We start from the raw sequence: 19,776 nt of genomic DNA, 5'->3' as shown, positions 1-19,776 counted from the left end.
TTTAATTGGCATGTATCTTACTTGCTGTGGCTTTTCCCTCATGATTTCCTGTGACCAGGGAGGAAATAATCAGTGAACTATATAACCATCTCCTGTCTCAAAGATTTTCTTTTTTCCTGCTCCTGGTCACCTCCCCAAAAGGTCAAAAGACCTTTTCCTACAGTCTTGCTTTCTCCAGCTCTCAGCCTCCCCCAGGCAGCTCCCAATGGTCTCCATCCTTTCCTCTCCCCTCCCCAGTCCTTGTCTTCCACCCTCCACAGCTGAGAGCTCACTCAGGGGTGCAGTGGACTGGGGAGCTGCAGATCCTCAGTGGGACTCTGACCCAAGCACCAGTAGCTACCTGCATCTCTGATCAGGAGGCACTGTGTCAGGGGAAAGTCGGGGGGAAGAAATGTGGGCTCTGCTTCATTTCTCTCTGTAATCTACTCCCTTCCCTCTCCCCTCTCCTCCTTCTCCACCATCTGTTATGCCCTTAATGTCTCTAATCATATCTTGACATTTGGGTCTCAGAACTTCATTCCTTACTTAATTTTCTTTCCTCTCCTTTCTACCCAAACCCAACTGTCATCTCCTTGCTTTCCCCACCCCACACTCAAGAGCACCAGCCATAATCTCATGGGATCCTGTGAAAATGAGAATGTGAAGCCTTGTCTTAGCCCAGTTAGGCTGCTGTCACAGAATGCCATGGATTGGGTGGCTTATAAATCTCATTACTAAGGGTGGCAACCTCATAATATAATCACCTCCCCAAGGCCCTACCTCCTACTAACCATCGCATTGATGGTTAGGATTTCAATATGAATTTGAGGAAGAAATAAAGATTCACACCATAGTAGAATTGTATTAAAAAAGCAGGGGGGAGTTCTTTTAAAAGTACTAAAATACAAAACTTTTTCACTTTTTTTTGAAGTTTCTGTCTCAATCTGTTACACACTCTGCTGTTGGCCATTTAATTTACTAATGTTGCATCCCTTGGGCTCAGGGATACCCACAGGATGATTGCAGGAACTCTTAGGCACCAGGGACCCCACTCCATGACGCCATGCAAGTTGCCCACTGGTTGCCTATTTCCACCTGCCTCAGCTGCTCAAATGAGCTTTGCCTCTGCTAGGATGAAGGGGAAGTTAATCTCTTTCCCAAAGTGGTCACCCCAATTTCTGGTACTTGAGTGACCACTGAGAAATTGTAGCCAAATTATGTAGGGATACACATGACACTTGGAACAAAGATGGGCTTGAGGTTCATCCTGACAGTTACAAAACAATGTGAAACAGACTGGATGGGATAGCTGCACCTATGTTCTGCCCGGACACTGTTGGGTGTGTGTCCCATTCTCTCTCTGTGCCTGCCAGCGGGGAGATAATGGTGGAAAGGTGATGGCAGACAGGGCCTGCCCTGCTAATGAGACATAGTGCAGTGGGCGCAGGGTAGGAGTGGACAGGCAGAGTCTAGGGTATAAAGGGCCCAGACATTGAGAGCAGGTGGCAGAGGGCTGAGTATGCAGGTGATAAGGTTGGTGGTGGCAATAGCAGAGGTAACTTGAGATAAGAGTTGAGGTTGATAACACACAATAAGTGGTAGGGAAGTAGGAAAGAATAGAAGTTCTTTGGATTAGAGAAAGGGGAATTTTAGGGAAGGAATGAGGAATGGGAATAGGAAAGACAGTAGAATTAATTGGACATCAGTTTTCCATGTTCATATATGAATACATGACCAGTATAACTCCATATAATACACAACTACAAAATTGGGAAGTTATACTCCATGTATGTATGATATATCAAAATACATTCTAGAGTCATGTATAACTAAAAAAAAACAAATAAAAATTTTTAAAAGACCCCAAAAAATTAAATAATAAAAAGATGATATAGTTATGAGCTAAAGATAAATTTGATGGCTATGTTCTGTTTAAACACATTGTCTATGATAAGGGATAGTTATATTTCTTCTCTTTTACTACATGTCAGTTACTGATCTTCATCACATAATTTTTGAATGATGTTGAATAACAATGGTGAGAGGATATCTTTGCCTTTTTATGTATCTTCAGGGGAAAGCAGTCAATCTTTTGCCACAAAGTCGGATGTTCAAGTTTGTTATCAATGTTATTTAGCAGGTTTTGACAGTTTATTGATTTCTTGTTTGCTAAGTGTCATTTTGTGGGTTTTTTTTTGTTGTTGTTGTTATTTTGGATTGGTTTGGTTTTGCTTCTGTTTTTTCTTTTAGTCTTAAATGTGTATTAAATATGTGAAATAAATTTTATGCAGTAATTTATGTAAAAATGTTTATTCTTGTTCTGTATATTAGACATTTTTATTATAACATATCTTGGAGAGTATTTTTTTAATCTTTTCTACTTGGGCATGTAAATGTATCTCATATTTGGATTTTCATTTTATTTCTAAATTTTGGTGAATTTTCTGATATTATTTCATTGAAGAGTGTGTGAATTTATTGGTTTGTTTCTCAGAGATTTCTTTTATATCAGTGATTCTAAGATGTTACCTGTTAATGTTATTGAATATTCTGATCCTGATCTCTTGACATCTTTTCTTTATTGTTGATTTTATTTTCAAGACTATATATCAAGACTTGTATTCAAGGCCTACAAAAATGGCTTCTATATCATCTAGTATATTGCTAATGTTTTCAAACAATTTTTACTTGATTTATTGAGTCTTTCATTTGTAGGATATCTGTTTCTTTTTTTTAAGGAACTTATATCTCTTTATTGAAATGTTCTTTTACCTCCTGTTTTATTTCAGTTCATTCATTACTATGGAGGGTGGTGATAGGGAATGGGAGAGCAGTGACTGAGATTGGGGGTCTCTGATGACTTCATTGCTATGGCATGCCTGCTGCCTGTAAATGTTTCTGTGCAAGGGCACAATATACTTAGCTGCTATGGTAATGCCCCCCTCACCCAAAGAGGCTCTGTGCAAGAGTCCAATAATCTTTTACATTGATTTCAGGCACATAGCTCCCAGGGATAGAGGAATTATAATGCAAGACAACAATAATGTTTCACCAGCTCTGCTACTCCTAAGCCTGCCTGATTAACAATAACTTTAAACAATGGACCACTTTGAATGCTGCACAAATCTCCCAACATTGCACATTGCAACTGTGGAAAAGCTGCATAGATGTTTCTAGTTCTGTAAATTTCCTGAGTGCAAAGAATAATACTTGCATAGTATTTAACCTGATAATGAGACATATACAAATAAAGATTGCTGCTGTAACTCTTCAGATACTGCTTCTCCATCAGAGAGCAGCACTTGACTGTTGCGTCCGGCCAAGGGAGCCGAGTCCGGCGAGGGACGGCGAGGTTAAAAGACACACAGGACACCAAGGTTCTTCATCCAGGAGTCAATAATCTTTATTGCTAACACACCTTTTTTTATACCCCAAGCAGCAGAAGTGGAAAACTACCCAAAAGCAGGAGGGAGGGGGGAGAAATTTAGTTTCAACATCTATTATTGTCAGGTACCGAAACCTCCCTTAACAATAAGTCCATCAGACCAGAAAAGGTCAAGGCATTCCCGTGGGATACATATGTCTCAGACGGACAAGCAGGAACAGAAAAACCGCAAGTTCGCCATGGCCTTGTGAGCTGGCCACACTGGCATGCAGAACAAACTAGTGGAGGTAGGGCTCCAGGGGCCAGGGTGGACCTGTTGCCAACAAGTTCCCCTCTTTTGTTTTTTGCATGCCAGTGGGAATCAAGTAGCCCCTGTCTTAGGTCGTTCACAGCCCTTGCGATGTTTACCCGTCTCTGGGAAGGCCCCGATTCCCTGTCTTAGGTCGCACAGCAAGCGTGAAAGTTGCCCGTCACTGGGTACTACAAGATCAGCTCAAGGTGTTATGACCTATCAAGACATTATTGCGGTGAACATTTAACCGTCTCCACCCACGGGACCCATGACCGTCACCGCCGAATGGCAGATGTGATTGGACCGAGAGATTAGACAGCAAAGATCCTAGTACAGGAAGGCAAGAGGGAGAGGTATGCATAGAGAAAAGATATGGCAGGAGTTCTTCTTTTAAGGAGGACACTCATCTTCGGATAGGTTTGAAGTATATCTCAGAGGGGCGATCATCCATCTTTAAGCATTGATAGTGAACCTGTATTGGCTTAGAGGCTAAGATATTAAGTTGATCTTTAATGAATTGTACTATCTTATTTACAATGCAGGGTCCTATTGACACTACTAGAAGGAGGCCTAACAATGGTCCCAATAAGGGAAGAAGATAAGGCAAAAATCCATTAAGTCTAGTCTAGAGAGGGTTCTCAAATAATTCTTTCCTCTTTTTTTTTAGGTCTTCTTGGAGTTGTTTAATTTTTGTGCGAACTATGTTAGACTTGTTAGCATAAAAATAGCACCTCTCCCCAAGGGCTAAACAAATTCCCCCTTGATTGGCAGTAAGCAAGTTTAAATCCCGCCTGTTCTAAAGAACTACTTTTGCTAGGGAGTTTATCTGGTCTTGTAAGTCTTTAATGGTTCCCGATAGGGTTTGCACATCATCTAGGATGATGTAGGATTGGAACTGTTAAGTAAAGAAAAGGTAGTTTCTAGGATATCTAATGTATTGGCATCTAAATCAGGAAGCTGGGATTTGGGCACTATCAAGGGGTGGTATGTAGGCTTAGGGATCTCTGGCTTTAAAAGCTTAATCACCTGAAGGTGTTTGATAGCATCAGTGGGTCCCCCTCCATCAGAGATTCTGATGGGGGCCTGCATGGGCCAGCAGGAAGGTTTACCCATGACGCCCTCATATCTCGCCTCCGTTAACCGAGTCGTGATACCTTCCCTTCCCCGGTCACCAAGAAAAGGAATATAATTATAAGTGGTCCCCCATTCTCCACGGGTGTTAGTTAGGATGGCCTCAAAATATTGTTTTCCTTGATTATTAACACAAATTGAGGCTGATGTATAACAAGAGATGTGCATTGCCGGGGTGTAACGACAAGTGGCGGAACAGCTTCCAAGAGTCTCGGTCAGATTAGGGACAACAAGTCCGGGCTTATTAACATATACCCATTTTGGTTGTTTAAATCCTCCGATGTTTTCATTGAGTTCAGCCGCCATGTAGGCTACTTTAGTCCCACAATCAATGCTCTGGATATAACCAGAGGGGGCCGAGTGCTGGGGCCCTCCCTTACACTCGCAAGGGGCTCCAAAAAGATATTCATGAATATTCCCAGGTGGGGGGTCAAGCCCTCCTTCAACAAACCTGTCCAGAAGGAATGCCACAAGCGGGGTCCAGCTCATGAGGTGTGTCTCGGCACTCACTTGAAGGAGTGAGAACAACAGCGGCAGGATCAGCCATCTTGGGAACTTCATTTTGTCTTGAATTTTCATTCACCGGTCTGGTGTAGCGCTCCGGGATCCAAATGGGCTTCTCAGTTCCTGGGGGAAAAACACATATAGTTCCCCTCACTCTAGCTAAGAGTGGAGCCGGGGGTTGCCACTTTCCGGTGGATAAATCTTTCCACCTTATTTGAGCATCTTGTACAGTGGGAGGGGAAAAGTGGCGTTGTGCAGCCGTGCGCCCTCCAGTGTCAGTGAGTAAAAAATTTAAAGTAAATAAGGTTATGCTTAGAAGTGCTTGTGGTCCCTGACAATTCTGGTATATTTCCCCCTCTTTTGTTTTTTGTAAATAAGTTTTTAAATGTTGATGGGCTCGTTCCATGATAGTTTGTCCCTGTGGATTATAAGGGATTCCAGTCTTATGATTAATTTCCCATTGGGTGCAAAACCGTTGAATCGTCTGGCTTACATATGCGGGACCATTATCGGTTTTGAGGCATCGTGGGGTGCCCATGGAGGAAAAGGCTTTTAGAAGATGACTGATTACATCCTTAGCCTTCTCTCCAGTATGTAAGGTGGCAAAAATGAAGCCAGAATATGTGTCAGTGGAAACATGTATAAAGGAGAGCTTACCAAAGCTAGGGAAGTGTGTAACATCAGTTTGCCAGACATCATTAGGTTGTAGTCCTCTTGGATTAACCCCAAGGGAAGGAGAATGAATAAATGGTGCACAGGTTGGACATAATGAGACAATCTGTAAAGCTTGGTCTATGAACATCCTGTGTGGAAGCGTAAAGACTGTGCATTTAAATGAAATTTGTTGTGGAATTGTAAGGCCTTATCATATTCGGTCGTCACACAGGAAAGGCCAACAGCATGAGTAGCAGCGTCTGTTTTTGCGTTGCCCTCTGATAAAGGTCCAGGGAGCCCTGAATGGCTTCGGATGTGGCCAATGTATAAAGGATCTCGTCTAGCCCAAATGAGAAGTTGAACTACCTGTAGTTGTTCTGTGATGGTGGATTGCTTTCCAATATATGATGCTGTTTCTATGACTAGAGCCAGATTGGCTACATATAAGCTGTCAGTATATACATTAAGAGGAATAGAGCTATAGACTTTGAGAGCTATGATTAAAGTTTTAACTTCTGCCTTTTGGGCCGATTGACCTGACACAGGTTGTCGGAGAATTTGAGATCCATCAAAAACGACGGCAAATCCATTTTTGGTCCAATCTGTATATACAGTTTGGGCCTATGGAATAGGTTCCCTTTTCATAATCTTTGGGAAGATAATGGGACACCTTTTAAAGTTCTCCAAAAGTCTATGTTTAGGGAAGTGATTATCAATCTGACCCTTGAAGCTGCACAGGAAAAGACACCAAAGGTCATGTTCTTGTTGTAACTTGTGTATCATATCTTGAGTGTAAGGTTGAATAAGTATGTCAAAGGTTTTTCCAAACAATGCATCACCCAAATATTTAGCCTTCCAAATTAAGTTAATAACTAGCTCATAAAAGGGAGTCAATACCCGGGGGTTAGAAGCCGGCAAGTGGACCCAATAAATGGGACCCGTTTGCCAGAACACTCCTGTGGGAGTAATTTTAGAAGGTAGAACTATAAATGACAAGGGCAGAGAATAATTTATCTGCGTAATCTGCATGTCCTGTAGAGCCTCTTTTATTAGCCTCAGTGCTCGTAAGGCTTCTGGTGTAGGTACTCTACACGACGTAGGAGAAGGATCTCCTCACAAGAGGTCATATAGGGGTTTGAGCTCTCCAGTTGGAATATGAAAGGACGGGCGCAGCCACTGTATTTCTCCGAGGAATGTTTGCCACTGATGTAAAGTTTTGAGCTGATTTATCTGGAACTGGGGTCTCTGGGGAAAGATTCCTATGTTATTAATGATGTATCCCAAGTAATTGTAAGGGTGTTGAAATTGCACCTTTTCGGGTGCTATGATTAGCTTTGCCCCTTTTAGAAGGGATTGGAGGACTTCATAAGATTGAAGAAGCCTTTCTTTCTTGGGCCTTGCCAGTAAGATGTCATCCATATAATGAATGAGGTAGAGCTGTGGGAACTGCTGTCGAAAGGGTCGTAAGACCTCAGCTACAAAATATTGGCACATTGTAGGACTATTAGTCATCCCTTGAGGTAGGACGGTCCATTCATATCGTTGGTAAGGTTCCCTAAAGTTTGTGGAAGGCAAGGAAAAAGCGAAACGCTTTTGGTCTCGTGGGTCTAAGGGGATAGAGAAGAAACAATCTTTTAAATCTATGACAATAAGATGCCAATCCTTTGGGATCGCAGTAGGAAAGGGTAGCCCTGGTTGTAAGGGTCCCATGGGTTGCATAGTTTTATTAATAGCTCGTAGGTCCTGAAGAAGTCTCCACTTCCTAGACCCCTTTTGTATAACAAAAATAGGGGTATTCCAAGGGGAGGTAGAGGGCACCACATGTCCTAACTTAAGCTGGTCTTGAATTAATAGGGAAGTGGTTTGTAATTTGTCCTTAGTTAGGGGCCACTGTTCTACCCACACAGGGTCATCTGATAACCAAGTACTGGACAGTGGAGGTGGCCGCACTTCAGTGGCCCCTAGGATAAATTTCCCAGTTCTCTTTGGTCTCTTCCCGGCGGGTAACCTGTTCTGCTGGATCCATGGGTGATATTCTGCCCTCATGTCTCTTTCTTAGTCCCCTTCCAGGGATCCATCCCATGTCTAGCATTGCATCATTAACAAAGTCATTATTTCCTTTTAAAGTCTGGGTAGTGAGAATATCCCCCATTTGATGAAGCAAGTCCCTCCCCCAAAGATTCGTGGGGAGTCCAGTTATTACATAAGGCTGGAAATGGCCATTATGTTTTTTATTATCTCTCCATTTTAAAAAGGAAGCACTTCTTTTTGGTCGGGTTTGTCTTATCCCCTGTAATATGGCCGAGGGACTCTGGAGGGGCCAGGCAGGTGGCCATTGTTTTTCAGAAATGACAGAGACATCTACCCCCGTATCTAGTATTCCCTTGAAAGTTTTGTCCTGTATCTCAATGGTCAGGTTGGGACGCGAATCCAAATGAGCTACACAAAAGGCCTGGGGAGTTTCAGTGAAGCCAAAGCTGCTGTTGCCCCGGGACCCACGGAGGGTGTGCCCAGGAATGGAAGCTAAGGGTAGCAGCAGCAATTGAGCTATATGCTCCCCGGGGGGAAGAATAACAATTCCTTGGGTAGCTTTTATTATTATTTTTATTTCTCCCTGATAATCAGCATCAATAACCCCCATAAGAATCTTCAAGCCCCACTGAGTTGTGTTACCTCGTCCCAACACTAGTCTTATTGTCCCCTCTGGCAGGGGTCCAAAAACCCCAGTAGGTAGCATCTGAGGTCCCATTTGGGGAGTTAATACCGCTCGGGAGGTGGAACTGAGGTCCAGTCCTGCGCTTCCTGGTGTTCCCTTGGGGAGTTCCCAGATAGAAAGGGGTTGGTCAGTGGGAGGCGGTGAAGACGTCCACTCCCCGGGGCACTGTTTCGTTCCTGCATTGCCCCGTACACTTTGGCTTCCGGGGCCCGGGGCGGGCCCTTGCTCCTGTTTCCCGATGGTATTGGGTTACCCTGGATGTCAAATTTTGACTTGCATTCATTGCTCCAATGATTTCCTTTATGACATCTAGGACAAATTCTAGGCATCCCTCTGTTAGCACCCTCGCTCCTTTTTGGGCAGTTTCTCCTTATATGTCCCTCTTTTCCACATTTAAAACACCCCTTAGAGTGGGTTCCCCTGTTATCAGATTTTTGCATTCCAGTCTTAAGGGCAGCAGCCAAAACCTGACCAGTAATATGAGGCCCATCTATATCTTTGCATGCTCGAATCATGTCATCTATACTTTTGGCCCGGGAGGACTTAATAGCATTTTGGCAGTAAGTGTTAGCGTTTTCATATGCCAGTTGTCTAATAAGTGGTATAGCCTGTTCTAGATTAGGGAATATCTTTCCAGCAGCCTGCATTAGGCGGGCTATAAAGTCCGAATAAGGTTCAGAGGGTCCTTGAGAGATCTTGGAAATTTTTGCTTCAGTCTTAGAAATGGGCAGGGCTTTCCAGGCATGGACTGCAGCTGAGGCTATTTGAGCATAAACACCTGGGTTGTAATTAATTTGTTGGCCTATGGTGGCATACTGCCCAGTTCCTGTTAACATTTCAGCATTTCGCCGTTGATGGCCTGCATTCAGGTTAATCTGAGCCAGCTCGCGGCACCTTTCATGATATTCACTTTTCCACAATAAGAAATTCCCTCCAGATAACACAGCCCTGCAAAGTTGTTGCCAATCATTGGGTATTAGTTGACTGGCTGAGAAAGACTCGAAGAGGGTCAATGTGAAAGGGGCATGAGGTCCATAATTAATGACCGCCTCCTTAAGCTGTTTTATGTCCTTGAAGGCTAGGGGGACATGGGCTTTGGCCGGCTGTCCATTAGCATTGGCGTTCTCAATCATTGGAAAAACTTGAGCCACTCTAGAACCCCAGTGGACCCCCGCCCGTCTGGTAGGGGCGTCCTCATTCCAATCAGGATTATAGGGAGGAGGTGCGGCAATTGAGGGGGCTCTAGGCACCCTCATATTTGCCCTTTTAAGGCGATGTTCTAGTTCCTCTATCTCCCTTTTTAATCCCTCCTCTTCCTCAGAGAGAGAACTGAGGTCCTCAGGATCCTTTTTGGGCTTAGAAATTTGGAGGCGTTTCCTACCCTCTGAGCCCGAGTCCTCAAGGGGACCCTCATCCTTTAAGGATTCTGCCATTTGCTCTTCCTGCACCTGATTAAGGGCCTGTTCACATTCAGCAAGCTGATTTTTGATCTTTACTTTATCTGTTAATAAAGCATCCTTTATCAACCTCCATAAGGAAAAGGTGGCAACTGGGACACTGTCTGAGCCCCGGTCCCTCAATAATTTCTGAAGGTCATGCCTCATTAGGTCCCAGTCACTATTATTAAGAAATGCTCCTGTCAGAAACCAAGGACAAACCTGGGCAATAATTTCAACGAATTCGGTTGCTGTCTTAGTTTTTATTCTTGTTCCTTGTGTATTTAATAGCTCTTTCAGTTTGTTGGCCAGACGAACTTTCGCTGTTGAGTTACCCATGGTATGTACCCTGTCTCTTTAAATTATCTTTAAATTAATCCTCCCCCTTCTTTCTTAGAAGGTGAGCCCCGTCCGTTTACCCCTGCTTTCCGGATCTCGGTGGAACCTCCAATTGCCGTGTCCGGCCAAGGGAGCCGAGTCCGGCGAGGGACGGCGAGGTTAAAAGACACACAGGACACCAAGGTTCTTCATCCAGAAGTCAATAATCTTTATTGCTAACACACCTTTTTTTATACCCCAAACAGCAGAAGTGGAAAACTACCCAAAAGCAGGAGGGAGGGGGGAGAAATTTAGTTTCAACATCTATTATTGTCAGGTACCGAAACCTCCCTTAACAATAAGTCCATCAGACCAGAAAAGGTCAAGGCATTCCCGTGGGATACATATGTCTCAGATGGACAAGCAGGAACAGAAAAACCGCAAGTTCGCCATGGCCTTGTGAGCTGGCCACACTGGCATGCAGAACAAACTAGTGGAGGTAGGGCTCCAGGGGCCAAGGTGGACCTGTTGCCAACACTTGACCTAATCTCAGGTAAAGTTTATTTATCCTCATATCTCTGTGTGTCTTTTATCTAACCCCCCATCACCCCTTGCCAGTACTACAGGTGTGGTCATGCAGGACACAGCATATTAAATTTTATATTAGTTCATTGAACATTTCAACCATGAACTTACTAAATTTTTTATCCAATATCTCTTTCACTTTGGTGTCAATGAGACCAGCTGTTTAAGTTTTGGGGGCTGTTTGAAGAGACTTGTCACCTTGATTTTTCATATTGTTTATATTTTATCTGTTGTTGGGGATGATTATCTCTTCTACTTTTATACAAGGGACTATTTAACTAGTTTTTTTGTCTTAAGTTCCTCAGTCTGGGTGAACATCTCCTTTTGATATTCTCACTCAAAATTTCCCCATTGCTATACCCAGCACCACTTTAAGAGAATATATTTAAACCTACAAAGAGTAGGTTTGGGGAAAATTGGGAACCAAGTCCTGAGATAATGGAATACTCTACCAACCCTTTCTTACCTACTTCCTGTATTAGGTTCGGCTGCATGTGACAGAACATTCAAACTAGTAATATCTTCTAAAAACTGTAGTTTATGTAAAAATACAGTGTTGCAGCAGACCTCAGAAATTCACCAATTTCTTCTTTCTGGGTTTGTAGCAGGGGTTCAAGTGATGCTTTGACTATATCCCTGTGGCTTTGAAATTTACACTTTTTTTTTCTTTTTCCCAACTTTTTTCTTTCTGATCTTCTCCTCCCTGATCTTCTTTTCCCTAAACTTCTCCTTCCTGGTCTTCTCTTTTCTGATTTTCTCTCTCCTAATCTCTTTTCCTCATTTTCTCTGATCTTCTTTTCCCTAACCTTCTCCTCCTTGATCTTCTTCTTCTTGGCCTTCTCCTTTCTGATCTCTCCTCCATAATCTCATTTTCTCTGAATCATCTCTATAAAAGCTGCTGAGAGCCACAGCTGAGTCGGAATGGCCCCTGACATTTTGCCAATAGTAGTGGTTGACAGGCGAGGCATTACTATCCGCCTCTGCTGCTACTTTGGAGTTCTCGTGGGGATTCCCGGGGATTCCCAGAGAGTTCTCATTGGTTGGGGAAGTGCAGGAGGAGGGATTTCCAGAGGAGATATTTCCGGTGGCTGGTTCCTGGATGAGACGCCTGGGGTTCCGGATAGTTCCTGGGGAGCGTGTGTGGAGTGTGCTGGTGGAGTTCAGAAATAAAGTTTGTTCCTGCTTCAAGTGGCTCGTGATTTGTGCCCAGCCAGACTGCGGCAAAAAGCCCCCTGTTACTGCTGAGGGGAAGAATCACAGTCCTTTGGACAGGAGTCCCCTGTGGTTCTCCTTTGCTAGCAAAGCAACACATTCTTTTTTTCTCCTTTTTCCCAAAACCATGTCCTCATTATTAGATTGGCCTCGGGGACAAGGACCCAAGTTTTGGAAGCAAATCCAAAGAATTAAACTCATGGATGATGGAAGGCAAGAGTGAAAGGAGGAGAATTTATTCAAGAATAGAAACATAAACAGAACTCTCATATGGGGAGGGAGAACCCATAGCAGTTTTTGCTTGAGTGTGCAAAATCCAGGGGTTTATAGGGCCCTGATATAGGCCAGGCTATATGAGCAATGACCAAACAGACTCCAGTTTACCCTGATATTCCATATTAGGTAAGAAATGCTTCTTCCATGGGAAAGCCCCACCTCTGTACTCATTAATAATTGCCAGCATAGTATACTTGACAACACAAAATAGCAATTCTTACACAATGTAAAATTGTTCCCTTTGGTTTATATTAGCATCAGATCAATATTGGCATCAGATTCACCATTTTAGGTCAGAAGCCATTTTATCTAGAGGCACCAAAGTTTCAATTTTGAGGCAATGCTGCTTAGCTTCCCGTGAGAACATGTGCCTGCTAAACAATCAACCCCCCTCCAGTTTAAGCTTCTAAGCAGCTTATGAAATTCCTCTTGTGAGCTATGAATTTTATTTGTGAGTGCCGACATGCTGCTGCTCTCCTCAGAGGGACAGCCTTGGCGGTTTGCCTTGTGTTACCGACAATAAATCTCTCGCATGAAATTCCGGTGTGTGGTATGGTCTTTGGACTTTGCATGTACTCTACAAGTGTCCTGTCAGTTTCCATTTTTTTGAGCAATGTACCCTGTCAGAGATTGAGGGTCTAGATGTTAGCAACCATTCCATAACCTGTACTCAACTAGGGTCATTTTGACCCACTTCCCTTCTGCTTGCTTGCTGCTATGCCAACCTGGAAAGTCCCTTGGGGATTACCAAGGTACCTATTGCATTGTCTTGCTAACTGCCTAATTCAGCTTCTGTACCTGCTTGCTTGTAGCTAAGTCAACTGGGATGTGTTTTTTGCCTTTAAATACCCTAAAATGTTGAGGCTCAAGGATGTTTTCTGCAGAGATAACTTGGTCTTGTAGGAAGCAGTCCTGAACAGTTGGAATAAAGACTTTTCAATTTGGACAAAACTGGGACTTGGTGTGTTTTCTGAGTGACCTGCTCCATAACAATATAACACATGGGTCAATGCTGTTTGTCCAAATTTATGCTAATCAGGGTTTAGAAAAGCACTAAAATTATTGGTTCACTCTTAAGTCTGAGCTACCATTCAGGTCTTTCTTACTTCAGTTTCCTCACTGCTTGTCTGAAATTTCTCTTTTCCAGGCAGTTGAGGCCACAGTATCATACATGCTCAGGGGTCTGAAGCTATAGCATTGCATGAAAGGGATGTCTGCATCTGGCCAGCCAGGCCACCATGGATGACTGTTGGCCATATCCTGACTTACCTTGGCCCTCACTTGTCATGCCTCTGGCCTGTACCAGCACAGCAGATTTTGTGTGGCTGGGGGCCCACCACCTATCTGTGCTTCAGCCTTCCCAGGCTGCCCCTCTAGCACTCCATAACTGCTTCTCAGTAGGGATTAGTGGACTGACTCTGAAGCTTAGCAACTGGGGAATCATGTTTGAGGTGGGAGATTTCTTATTGGATCTTCTTGATTTGGATCTCATCAGGACTTGGGACCTTCAGAAGACGCCCACCACTTCTTGGCTTTGCCTCTAATTTTCCCTGGGTGTGGAATTAGTGATCATACCAGCTCACCTGTGATATAACTCTAGAAGTTCCCCTCCAATCTTTGGAGTGTCTAGGTACCTACTAGCTTTCTTCTGGATCAGAGGATATTGGTCCTAATTGTCTGTGAATTATCATCCAGGTCACTTTCTCTTAGATGACGCAATCTTGTGTGCCATCCTGAAGAAAAGCTACATATATCCAACACTGTCAAATACAGTGTGGGTTCCCTTATGTATATTTTGGAGTGTGTGGGTTGGGGAAGTCTAAGGTAGAATTATATAATACCTCTGGTTAAAGTGACACTGGGTGGCCCACGGGAGTGTAGTGCTAATACTCTTGGAAGTGCATATATGGAAGATAGGTAGACTTGTATCTAGGCACATTGGGTGGTGGCTAGTATCTGTGGGACACTCCTTTGTGTACCCTTTGTGGAGTGTGCTGTGTTGAGTATGCATGAGTTTCTCCACTGGCTGTTGGAGTTATTCTCAGGAAATGCCCTCTGTGTGTCCTTGGATTTGAATGAGAATTAAGTTAACTGGCAACTTGAGAATTCATAGCTGTGGACCTTCTGAGAGGTGCTGAGGCACAGAAACTACTTCCCTTGTTGATGTGTCTCTCTCACTAGCCAGTGCTTTTTAGTCAGCCTATAAGCCCAAGTCTGCATTTTTTGGAGGGTACTGCATCTGGTGGTTATTCCTGTTGGGTTCAGGGGTGGTTGGCACAGGGTTTATGGCTGCTGCTGTATACTGTAGAGTACTAAGCACCTGATTCCCTCTTCTGGGGCTTGTTTTTAGTGGTCCTAAGCAATTAGTGACTATCTGAAATAGGAGTCATAAATTCAGGCTCTCTCTGGGTGCTCTGTGTCACAGAAGCCCCCACCCTGGCTGATGCAGATCACCAGAGTATCATCTCCATGCCTGGGACAAACTGTCAGCTGGCCTGCCTTCACCTGTGTTCCTACAGTTGGCAGTTGTAAATTGCTGTTGCTCCCCTCTGCTGAAGATCCTCTGTGTTGGTATTATCTAAGAACTTGGTGGCTGTCTGCAACTGAGTGCAGGTTCTGTCTGGGTGGTCTGTGACACAGAAACCTCCACTGTGGCTTCTGCAGATCACCAGGATTTTACCTGTCAGGTGATGGGGTAGCGTGTCCCATGGCTCCTTAAAGGCTGTGGGGAACACTGGGATGGGATAAGCACTCTCTAGAAGTGATTTGTTCTTGGTCAGGCCCTCCCCCACTCCCCTTATGCATGGGAGGGGGAGGGGGTTTCAATGAGCTCCAGCTGACAATGATCACTCTACAAGCTCCTTCAACATAAATTACTAAAACAACCCATATCAGAAGTGTTTCCTGTGGAATTATTGGTTGCTATTTATAGTAGGGAAAAGCTATATTGGTTTAAGTTTTTCTAGGGAGACTTGCTAGCTGTGAACTAAAAAAAAAAAAAAAAATGCCTACCTTGCCCAACAGTTTTCAGCAAAAAATGTGGGCTAAATTATGTAATTTCATTCATCATCTTTATTGTCTTCTGGCTCATTTTAATGTGGATTGTTTTTCTTTCCAGCTGTTAAGGAAGTAAGTTTGACGCTTTCCCTCTGTTTATCTCTTTATTACCTCTCTCCTTACCATCCCAGGATCAAGGCTAAAAGTCAAGAATTTTTTTTTTTTCATATTTTATGCTCTAGTAACCAAACTTCAAGTCCCTCCCAGCCTCAAGCTGTCCAGTATATGTTTTAGATAATTTATCCTGCACCCACATATCTGCTCAGCTGTTCTTTCACTACTTCATTTCTGAGCTGTGAAGGGGTCAAGGATGGCTGCCTAGATCTGCTCCACCATCTAGAGAAACAGTTCCTTACATACGCTCTACTTTAATCATTTGTCAGATAGTAGTTGGCAACTAATTTCTCTGATTCTGTTAAGTTTTTCCTTTACTCTGTTAAATGTCTCCTTTGTTGTGCAGAAGGTTTTTAATTTAATGTAATTCCATTCATCCATTTTTACTTGTTTCCTATGCTTTGGGGATTCTAACCAGAAAATCATTGTCTGTATCAATGTCTTGAAGTGTTTCCACTATGAATTCTTGCACTAGTTTGAACGTTTCAGTCTTACATTTAGGTTCTGATCTTTTTAGAGTTGGTTTTTGTACAGGGTGACAGTTGGGGCCCAAGTTTCAATTCTTTTGCATGTAGATATCCAGTTTCCCCAGAATCAGTTATTGTCTTTTCATCAAAATATGTTTCTGGAGACTTTGTTGAGAATCTATTGGGTATGGATGCACAGGATCATTTCTAGGGTATTTATTCAATTCTGTTGATCTAAGTACCTGTTTTTATGCCAGTAAAATGCTGTTTTGGTTACTATATCTCTGAAGTATGTCCTGAAATCAGGTCTTGGGATGCTTCAAGTTTTGCTCTTTCAGTTAAAGATTACTTTGTTATTTGGAGGTCTTTTGTGCTTTCATATAAATTTTATGACTGCCTTTTCTAGTTCTAAGGAAAATTTCAGTGATATTTTGGTGGGGAATGCTTTGGATAGTACGAATATTTAAACAAAATTAAGTATGGATATTTAAACAAAAATTTCATGAACATGGGAGATCTTTCTATTTTGGGGGTCCTCTACCTACTGTCATTGTTTTGTAATTTTCACTATATTTTTGCTTCCTTGATTAAATGTACTTCTCAGGAATATTTTTAGTACTTATGGTGAGTAGAATTGTTCTCCTGGTTTCTTCCTCAGCAAGTGTGTCATTAGTATGTAAAAACGCTAGTGATTTTTTGCATGTTGATTTTGTATCTTGCAACTTTGATGAATTCATTTATCAGTGCCCATAGTCTTTTGATGGACTCTTCAGATTTTTCCACATATTATCATATGACCTACAAGAGGGATAATTTGACTTCCCCCCTTTTAATAATAGATTTATAGCTTTATGGGCCTCAATGAGCTAAAATTTTTCCTAAGAGATTAGAACTGGAACCTGACTGAGTGTTGTGCATGTCTTAAAGTGTAATTACCTGATAAAACACACACACGCACACACACACACACACACAGAAAGGATATTCATAACAAGTCTAATAGATTGGAAATCTTTAAGATGAACAGAGAAGATGGGGGGAACTCCCCCTTAATCATGTTTCCTATATTAGCAGAGCCACAGATATCCCCACAAAGGGGGACCAAATGTTCATGAAGGGATTCAGATGTTCTCACAAAGGAATACCAGATGTGTGGAAATAGATTCTAAGCATACTCACCAGGGGAGCTTACCAATGGGCCAAGAACTTGCAACTCTACTATATTCAGTTTCCTTTTTCTTAAATAGACCAGATGGAGGAGGGCACTGCACCTATTCAGGAAAATAAAGAAGGAAATCTCCAAAACACAGGGAATCCTGGCAGCTTCTTCAAAACTCCCTCAGACTCTCCACCTTACTTATGGAAGCAGCTCCTCCAGTCCAACCTGAGGCTCACAATCAGAAAGCGAGACTTGCCCAAGAGAGAGCTAGGGTCTCTCTCAGGTACTATCTGGGGTGCCAAAATTGAAACAAAAGCTCCGTTTTTGTCCCTGATGCTGATTCTATAATGAAGACAAAGTTTGGGGGAAAAGGAAAAAACAAATCATTGCTTTGCAGCAAAGGAGAAAGACGAAGGAATCACCCCACAAAGGCTGCCATTCATCACACTAATACTCTTCTGGGGAGAGCACAGCACTAAAAAGGCGGACACAGCAGCTGTTTTCTGAGTAGTATTATCAGTTAACTTAATTAATATTTAACTTATATCCTTGAAAAAGCTGTTTTTCCAGTTTCCAGGTCCAGAGTTTCCTTATTCTTGTGGGCAGTAAGTGGAAGGGAAGATTACTTGGTTAAAGGTTGTAAGAATGTCATTCTTCTTGTCCCTTGGCTGGGAACAGGAGAGAGAGAGATGATGAAAGAAAAAAAAAAAAAGGTCAGTTTTAATATAAACTGCCAGGTGTTGAACAGCAAGGTTTGTACCCAAAGCATGAAGTGGACCCCTGTTTCAAGACCACTGCCTACCAACAAGGTCAAAGATTCATTTTCAAAGCCAAAAGTCATGTAAATGGGATCCACCAACAAATCTTCTACACATCACTTTAATGTCCATAGTTGTCTTCTAACAAATGCCCTTGTAACCATTACTGAAACACATTCTCTTTTAAACTAAAAAAAATTTTCCATTTGTCATAATAAAAAATATTGAAAATTCCTTCCAAAAATTTATTCCTTCTCTTATTGTAAATTTTAAATCTTCTTTGGTTTTTGTTTTAGGTTTCAGCTCTTTCCTAGATTCAATGTAGATGGAGTTACTTTTTCTACTTTGGATTTACCTCAGTTAAAAGAGTTCTGAAATATTTTACTCTACATTTTCACCAGAAGTTCACTCTGAATTCTAACATGTTTCTCTTCATGTAAATTTTGGAATGTATGGCTGGCTGCATATTTCTAGCCAGCCTTAGAAAACAAAGAGATAAAAATGAATTAATATACATATAACTGGGGCATGATGGTCAAAATTATGCTTTTCTTTTCTTTTTTTTTTAGAGAGAGTGAGAGAGGGAGAGAGAGAGAGAAAGAATTTTAATATTTATTTTTTAGTTATCAGCGGACACAACATCTTTGTATGTGTGCTGAGGATCGAACCCGGGCCGCACGCATGCCGGGCAAGCGCACTACCGCTTGAGCCACATCCCAGCCCAAAATTATGCTTTTCCATTAGCAAAAACTAAGTAGGCCATGTAGGTAACTATAAGCAGAAAAACAAAGAGCTGCAGATGAACATTTCACAAATCACCACAATCAACCTTTCTTGATGTTCAGATAAGATTCTGTACTGTTTTAGCATTAAGCTTGATTGCACAAGGCAGAACACTCACATTAACAATATCTTCTAAAAGATGTAGTTATGTGAAAAGTATACAAATAGGTAAGAGAAGATGATTAGGGCATTGAATGGTCTCAGGAATTTGTTTCCTATTTTCCAATTTTGCTTGGGATAAGTATTTACTTTTCAATTCTGCTTCATTTTTTTTGTGGGGGGGCGGTCTTTAACATGTTTGCTTCCATTTCCAAAGTTATCTCAGACATTGAGAAGCCTGAGTTCCTGCCATCAAAATGTCTTGTCAGTCTGCAATTAGGAGAAACAGAAATGTTAAAACACACCTTCCTCCCTTGTCTTCAGATGCACTTTGCAGGAGTTCTGCACCCCACTGGTCAGACTGAAGTCATGTGACCATTATGGGTTGAATTATTTTCTTTATTTGATTGAATAAAATGAGAAAAGTAGTTTCATTCATCCCAGATAATAATTAGGAAGGAAATGGAGGACTCATTCTAAAGGAAGTGGTAAACAGATTCTGGAAAATAATGAATGGGCTGTCATATAACCCCATTTTCCCCAAGTCTAGTATCCATTTAGTTATATAGATACACAGTTGGTAACAAATTTCATCTGACTGGGAACTCTGGAATCAATGGCTCAAATATGGCTTATGAATCTCATTACTCTAATCATGCTTTTTTTTTTTTTTACATTTTTATTGGTTCTTTTTTAGTTATACATGGCAGTAGAATCCATTTTGATATAATTATACAAGCATGAAATATATCTTCTTTTAATTAAAACCCTTTTAGTAAATAGTAAATTAAGTGTTAATGGTGAGATTCACTATGGCATATTCATATATGTACACAGAAAATTTGTATCAG

At 42.1% G+C, this 19,776-nt stretch overlaps 1 pseudogene; it reads right to left on the bottom strand.

The window, feature by feature from the left end:
- Nucleotides 1-13,776, bottom strand: part of LOC124082483 (T-cell surface glycoprotein CD1a-like) — a 32,844-nt pseudogene extending 19,068 nt beyond the window's left edge.
- Between the last annotated feature and the right edge of the window lie 6,000 nt (nucleotides 13,777-19,776).

Source organism: Marmota monax, unplaced genomic scaffold (genome assembly GCF_021218885.2).
Source record: "Marmota monax isolate L192 unplaced genomic scaffold, Marmota_monax_Labrador192_F-V1.1 WCK01_AAM20220418_F8-fsc00145, whole genome shotgun sequence".
NCBI lineage: Eukaryota > Metazoa > Chordata > Mammalia > Rodentia > Sciuridae > Marmota > Marmota monax.
The sequence above is the reverse complement of the archived record's forward strand: the minus strand, read 5'-3'. Positions and strand labels throughout refer to the sequence as shown.